This window comes from Plecotus auritus, assembly GCF_963455305.1.
Source record: "Plecotus auritus genome assembly, chromosome: 8".
In the NCBI taxonomy this organism is placed as follows: Eukaryota; Metazoa; Chordata; class Mammalia; order Chiroptera; family Vespertilionidae; genus Plecotus; species Plecotus auritus.
In genome coordinates, this window is record NC_137782.1 from 111,220,867 (window position 1) to 111,229,470 (window position 8,604).

Consider the following 8,604-nt stretch of genomic DNA (forward strand, 5'->3'; position numbering starts at 1 on the left):
AAATAAAAAAAAGACTGTACCCTTTTATGTAATGATGTTTACTTTGAATTTATATTAGTTCACACAAACACTCCATCCATGCTTTTGTTCCAGCCCTCCAGTCCAGTTTAAGAACCCATTGTGGCCCTCGAGTCAAAAAGTTTGCCCACCCCTCGTATAAACACTTAATGGTGTACAAATGGTTAATTCATGAAGGAAAAGACAAAGGTGCTGGGGCAACTGGACATCTATAGGCTAAAAAGAAAGTTACAAGTCAGACAACTAACAAAAAAGGATTCCCTGGTCAATGTCAACACACAAACACCTGAGATCCGCACACTGAGACACCTGAAGGTGGGTGTCCCACAGTGAGCAGGGGAGGCAGGGCGGGGAGGACAGAGATGGTCCGCAGATCCAGTCTGGCACCCACCCTGGCCCCAGCTGATTCAAAAGCAGGAAGAAGTCGGGCAGCTCCTCTCACACAACAGTAGAGGGCAGAAGCAACACTGCAGCCTGAGTGGGTGGCACCTATTGTAGCTAAACCGGTGACAAGGGTGGAGATGTGGTACAGCAGTGCGACAGCTGCAGACACTCAAACCTGCCCCGCCCCCGCCTGCTGCAGGCCAGCTCAACCAGGAGTGGAGGAGCCAGGGGCAGCCTCAGGGGGCAGCCCAAAGGGTGGAATGGGCAGAAGTGACATTCCAGCCTGAGTAGCAGGCTCCCAGTGCAGCCAAACTGGGCTGCAACATGGCACAGCAGTGTTCTGACTGCAGCAGACTGGTCACCATTATGAGCAAGAAGGCAAAACTTCAGACTTGTGAACCCGCCTCCCCCACCCACCACCACCACCCTTACCACCCATCATGGTGGAACCTGGTATGGAGACACCTCAGATGGCGGCCTCTGATTACAAAGAGGCAGCACTGGGGACTCAGGCCCAGAGCCCAATAGCCCATCACAGGGATGGTACTGAGACTGAGGAAACCCAGACACGGAGGGGACACCAAACTCCTTGGGAAACACGGGGCATTTTCCATGACTGAGGCAACACTGCCCCAAGGAGGTCCCCAGGTGCCAGCAGAGCAGGTAAGAGAAAATGAAAACTTGCAATATAGCACCATCTAGTGGAGAACAAAAGAAAGACCTATACTTACCGACCTGCAAAATTGTGAGCAAAACAGTACCTAAGAGTTCACGGACTCGAGAGGCCAGGCAGAGGAGTCCTCAAACTGCGGCCCACGGGCCACATGCGGCCTGCCGAGGACATTCATCTGGCCCGCCGGGTGCCGCTGCCTGTCCTGCTTAGCAGCCGACTCGTCCCGGGCCCGCAGTGCGCACAGGAATTTGTTCATAGTTTTTTTTTTTAAACTATAGTCCGGCCCTCCAACAGTCTGAGGGACAGTGAACTGGCCCCCTGTTTAAAAAGTTTGAGGACCCCTGGAACAACCCGTCAAGCACCATGAATAGCCACAGTGACAAGGTAGCTCAGAAAGAAACGTCTCTAGAAACAAACTCCAAGACAATGGAAGACTCTGATTTAAATGACAGAGAATTCAAGATTGCAATTATGAAAACAGGCAGTTCAATGAGCTAAGGAATAAAATCTATAAACAAAAGAATTTTATCAGAGACTGAAACTATAAAAAGAAACAAATTCTGGAGCTGAAGAACTCAAGAAATGAGATGAAGAATGAATTAGAAAGATGGAAAAGAGCAGACCACATGGAAGACAGAAGTAGGGAGCTCAAAGACAGAAATCTAGAAATGACTCAGGTGGCAGAGAACTGAGTGTAAAACAATGAAAGAACTCGACGAGAACCACCTGCCTCCATTAGAGACAAGGATAGGATAACGGGTATACCAGAAAAGAGACGAGCAGAAGGGAACAGGCTTATTCAACCAAATAATTGATAACTCATCAAACCTATCCCAAGGGCTGGGCCCTCAAATTCAAGAAGCGAACAGAGCTCATGTTATCTTTAATGTGAATATGCTGTTCTTGCTGCCTTTCTATACTGTTACAAATCCACTCAACTGCTCTCCCTCCTGGGAGCACACCAGTGCCTCTCCCCCCCACACCCCCCCCACACACACACACAAACGTTACCATTAGCTTCCTCACTCCCAAGCTCCACAGGCCCTTCCTTTACCTCTATAATTGTTTCTTAAGCTTGTTACTTTTTCTACCTCTGTAATTCACCCAGTAAATGTCCTCTTACAAAAAAAAAAATCAACTTGAGGTATAATTTGCATGCAGTTACAATGCACCCATTTTCAGAGTACATGAGTTTTGACAAATGTATATTCCCATGTAATTACAACCACACACACACACAAACAACATCTTCCAAAATGCTCTCCCACACCCCTTTGCAGTCAATCACCCACCAGCCCTCAGGCCCCGCAGCTGGGGCTTGTTTCCTGTCACTATAGGTTACTCTTTTTTAAAAAACTATATTTGTATTGATTTCAGAGAGGGAGAGGGAGAGGGAGTGGGAGAGAAACATTAATGGTGAGAGTAAATCATTGATCAGCTACCTCCTGCATGCCCCCTACTGGGGATTGAGCCTGCATGTGCCCTGACCAGGAATCAAACCATGACCTCCTAGGTCAGCAACCACTGAGTACGTCGGCCGGACACTATAGGCTACTTTTGCCTCTTCTGGAATTTCATATAAATGGAATCATACAGCCCTAGCCAGCTTGTCTCAGTGGATAGAGCATCAGCCTGTGGACTAAAGGGTGAGGGTTCGATTCCAGTCAAGGGCATATGCCTGGGTTGCAGGCTCGATCCTGGGTGCGGGGGGGGAAGGGCATGTGCAGGAGGCAGCCAATCAATGATTCTCTCTCATCGTTGATGTTTCTCTCTCTCTCTCTCTCCCTTCCTCTCTGAAATCAATAAAAATATATTAAAAAATAAATAAATGGAATCATACAGGGGAAAAAAAGAAGCTAACAGAACACCTAATTATGTCAATGCAGAAAGACCTCCAGGACACCCTATATTAAAATTGTCAGAAATTAATGACAAAAAAATAATCCTAGGAGGGAAAAAGATGGTAACTTACAAACCAGGAGAGAATGGAATGAAATATTTGAAATATTTTAAGAGAAACCACCAGCCAAGAATATATCCAACAAAGTTAGCCTTTAGATCTGAAGGAGCAATAAAGGCTTTTTCTGACCAACAAAAGCTGAGGAACTTTACCACCACAAGCCCTTCATTACAAGAAATATTTAGATGAGCTCTTCTACAGGAAACAAAAAGATGGGAGTGTATTAAAACTGTTAAGACCTGGCCAGGTAGCTCAGTTGGTTAGAGCGTCGTCTTGATATGCCAAGGTGGCGGGTTCAATTCTAGTCAGGGAGTCAGCCAATAAACACATAAATAAGTGGAACAACAAATCAATGTTTCTCTCTAAAATCAATCAATAAAAACTTTTGAGTAAGAAGAAAAATGGATAGAAGCAAGAAACTGCAACTCTACTTTAGAATATAGTATTAAACAAATATGACATAAAGGTTAAAGGGGAAAAGGTATTTTAAAAAGAGACTATAACTCTGCAATTTGGAAATGAACACATCATAAAAAGGGATGCTTTGTGACAACAAAACCATAAAGGAGGGCGACTGAACTTACACAGGTGAGTGGAGCCGCAACCGGAAGAAAAAGAACTAGGGTAAGTATGGAACTTTCATTTTACATAAACCTAACGGTAACCACAAAACAAAGCTCCAGAGCTGAGACACGAAACATAAAAGAGAAAACAGGGGGATGGGGGTGGGAAATAGAAAAACATCAAGCTAAAATAGCAGACAGAAGACAAAAGATAAAATGGCTGTAGTTAAGTCCTCACAAACCAGCAATCATCCTAAATGTAAATGCACTGAACTCACCAATCAAAAGGCAGAGTATCCGAATGAATTAAAAAACAAGACCCAACTAACTCTATGTTGCCTTCAGAAGACCTTTGATACTCCAAGCAATGGCATCCAAAGAAAAGTGGGTGTAGCTGTACTTATATCAAACAAAATAGATTTCAAGATTTAAAAAAAGTTATTAGAGGAGAAACCAAGATGGCGGCATAGGTAAGCACCTAAACTGCTGCCTCGCACAACAATTTCAAAACTACAACTAAAAGACAGAACGGACACCATCCAGAACCACAGGAAAGCTGGCTGAGTGAAAATTCTACAACTAGAAGGAAAGAGAAAAGCTCACAGAGAATTGGAGGTACGGCAAAGGGTCTTTGTGCGCGCAGAGAGGAAGGGCGGCTGAGACCCTGGCTGACTTTCTCTGGCGGAAGGGGGAAGGAAGCCCCCGACCGCACTGAACCCCAGTTCTGACTGCACTGAACCCCAGTCCCGGGCGAAACCCCGTGGACCCAGGCTCATACAGAGGGAGTCTGGACTGTCAGGTAGAGAGAAAGGCACCCGGAGACTCGGAGGAGACCCGGGGGAGCCCCGGCAGGCAGGGGACTGGAGGTACGCCAGTGCGCACAAAGGCTGCGGAGGTTGCCACTGGCTTTCCCTAGCAGAAGGGAGTAGGAAGCTCCTGATTGCACTGAACCCCAGTTCCAGGCGAGCCCCCGGGGACCCGCGCTCTTACGGAGGGGGGGGGGTGGAATCTGGACTCTCGGGTGGAGACTCGGGAGCCAGGGAAGGCAGAGGTCTGAAGGCACACGCATGCCAGTGCGCACAAAGGCTGCGGAGGTTGCCACAGGCTTTCCCTAGTGGAAGGGAGTCAGAAGCTCCTGACTGTACTGAGCCCCAGTTCTGACTGCACTGAACCCCAGTTCCAGGCGAGCCCCTGGGGACCCACGCTCTTGTGGGGGGAATCTGGACTCTCGGGAGCTGGGGAGGGCAGAGGTATGCAGGCGCGCATGCGCGCAAGGGCAAGGCTGACTGGAAGCCAAGACTGTCTGCTCCGCCCTAAGACTCCACCCCATCCAAGCTGAGCACAGAGGCTATTGCAATTTGGCAAGTCTAATCCTATAAGGCTGTCTCCAGCACCGAACTTCTCCGAGCGTAGACACAGCTGATGCTTACAGCCAACTGGCCTGGAGGTCAATTCCTCCCAGTGATACCAACAACAATCAAGACTTAACTACAACAAGGCTGTACACACAGTCCACAAAGGGGTGCACCAAGAGTGTCCACCTCAGGTTAACTGGGGAGGCCGACCCACTGGGCCATATAGGAAACCTAGCACACAAATCTACCCTACCAACTCAAGGAAGCAGTGAAAATGCGGCGTCAAAGAAACAGATCACAAACGAAAGAAATGGAGGAAAACAAACGACTGGATATAGAATTCAAAACCACGGTTATAAGGCTTTTCAAGAATATCCTAGAAAAGGCCGATAAATATAATGAGACCCTCGAAGATATGAAAAAGGACCAACTAGAAATTAAACATACACTGACTGAAATAAAAAATATTATACAGAGACCCAACAACAGACTAGAGGAGCACAAGAATCAAGTCAAAGAATTGAAATACAAAGAAGCAAAAAACACTCAACCAAAAAAGAAAAAAGAAAAAAAAATGCAAAAAGTTGAAGATAGTGTAAGAAGACTCTGGGACAACTTCAAGTGTACCAACATCAGAATTATGGGGGTGCCAGAAGAAGAGAGAGAGCAAGATACTGAAAACCTATTTGAAAAAATAATGACCGAAAACTTCCCCCACCTGGTGAAAGAGATTTCCAAGTCCAGGAAGCACACAGAACCCCAAACAAAAGGAATCCAAAGAGGACCACACCAAGACACATCATAATTAAAATGCCAAGAGCAAAAGACAGAGAATATTAAAAGCAGCAAGAGAAAAACAGTTAATTACCTACAAGGGAGCACCCATACGACTGTCAGCTGACTTCTCAACAGAAACTATGCGGGCCAGACAGGAGTGGCAAGAAATTTTCAAAGTGATGAATAGCAAGAACCTACAACCAAGATTACTCTACCCAGCAAAGCTATCATTCAGAATTGAAGGGCAGATAAAGAGCTTCACAGATAAGAAAAAGCTAAAGGAGTTCATCACCACCAAACCAGTATTATATGAAATGCTGAAAGGTATTCTTAAAGAAGAGGAAGAAGAAAAAAGTAAAGATAAAAATTATGAACAACAAATACATATCTATCAACAAGTGAACCTAAAAATCAAGTGAATTAAAAACCTGAGGAACAGAATAATCTGGTGAATATAATAGAATCAGGGGCATAGAAAGGGAGTGGACTGATAATTCTCAGGGGGAAAGGGTATGGGGGGTTCAGGAAGAGACTGGACAAAAATCATACACCTATGGATGAGGACAGTGGGGGGGAGGTAAGGGCAGAAGGTGGGGTGGGAACCGGGTGGAGGGGAGCTATGGGGGGAAAAAGGAGAAACAATTGTAATAATCTGAATAAAGATTTATTAAAAAAAAAAAGTTATTAGAGCTCTAGCCATTTTGGCTCAGTAAATAGAGCATCAACCCATGAACTGAAGGACTGTGGGTTCAATTCTGATCAAAGGCACATACCTTGTACTGATGAACTGAAGGACTGTGGGTTCAATTCTGATCAAAGGCACATACCTCGTACTTCGGTTGCAGGCTTGATCCCTAGCCCGGTTGGGGAAAGTATGGGAGGCAACCAATCAATGTGTCTCTCACATCCATGTTTCTCTTTCTCTCTCTCTCTGACTCCTCCCCTCCCTTCTGCTCTTTATCTAAATCAATGGAAAAATATCCTCGGATGAAGATTAACAAACAGGTTATTAGAGACCAAAGATAGATATACAATGATAAAGGAGACAATCAAGAACTAACACTCATCAATATATATGCACCCAGCCCAGCCAGTGAGGCTCAGTGGTTGAGCATCAACCTATGTACCCAGGAGGTCACAGTTCCATTCGTCAGGGCACATGCCCAGGTTGTGGGCTCGATCCCCAGTGTGGAGCATGCAGGAGGCAGCTGATCAATGACTCTCTCTCATCATTGATGTTTCTTTCTCCCTCTCCCTTCCTCTCTGAAATTAATAAAAATATTTTTTTTACGGTAAAAAAGATACCTGAGACAAATGAAAATGACAATATGACACACCAAAATATTTGGGATGCAGCAAAGTGGCTCTAAAAGGGAAGATTATAGCATAACAGGCCTATCTCAAGAAACATGAAAAAAACTCAAATAATCTAAAATTAAACCTTAAAGAACTAGAAAAAGAAAAAAAAAAGCACAAAGTCAGTAGAAGGAAGGAAATAATAAAAATTAGGGTGAAAATAAATGAAATAAAGAACAAAAAGAAATAGAATCAAATTGACAAACTTCTGGCTAAATTATGGAAAAAAAGACTCAATAAAATCCTAAGTGAAAGATAAGTTACAATGAACACAACAGAAATATAAGTATTATATAAGAACTAGAAGCCCAGTACACGGATTCGTGCACTGGTGGGGTCTGTCGGCCTGGCCTGCGGGGATCAGGCCAAAACCGGCTCTCCGACATCCCCAAAGGGGTCCCGAATTGTGAGGGTGGTTCTCAGGTGACACACCCTGGAATCGGGCTCCCTCCTCTCTGGTTCCAGGTGCGTCACCTGAGAACCGCAGCTGCCAAGTCACCGCAGCTCGGCAGCTCCTGTGCAGAGTATCTGCCCCCTGGTGGTCATTGCGTGTCATAGCTACCGGTCAAACAGTCAAATAGTCAGATGGTCGCTTAGGCTTTTATATATATAGATATTACGAAAGGTTACATGCCACCAAATTCAACAACCTAGAAGAAATGGGCAAATTCTTTAAAATATATAACCGCCCTAGACAGAATCATGAGGTACTGGAAAACCTAAATAGACCAATCACTGGTTAACAAAATTGAAACACAAAAAAAAAAAAAAAAAAACCTCCGCCCAAAAAAAAAAACAAAAGCCCAGGACCAGATGGCTTTTCTACCCAAACACTCAGAGAATATTTAATATCCTCCTCTAATTCTCCCCAAAAAATTGAAGAGGAGGAGAAACTTCCTAACTCATTTTATGAGGCTCAACATTCCCCTGATCCCAAAACCAGGCAAGGACAACACAAAAAAAGAAAACTACAGGCCAATATCTCTGATGAGCATAGATGCAAAAATCCTCAAAAAAATCCTAGCAAATCAAACAAAACATTAAAAAGATCATATACGTTATGATCAAGGAGGGTTCATTCCTGGGACAGAAGGATGGTTCAACACACGCAAATCAATCAAATGCAATAATACACTAAATTTACAAAATAAGTCATATGATCATATTAATAAATGTAGACAAAGCATTTGACAAGCTCCAACATCCATTAATGATTAAAACACTCAATAAAATGGGTACAGAAGTACCTCACATACTAAAGACCAATTCTGACAAACCCTCAGCCAATATCATATTCAATAATGAAAAACTGACAGCTTTTCTTCTAAGATAAGGAACAAGGAAAAGATGCCTCACCATTGTTACTCAACATAGTATTGGAAGTCCTAGCCAACGCAAATAGGCAAGAAAAATAAAAGGCATCCAAACTGGGAAGTAAAACTGTCCTTATTTGTAGATGGCATGATACTATATAGAAAACCCTAAAGATGCCACCATAAGATTATTAGAAAAAAAAAT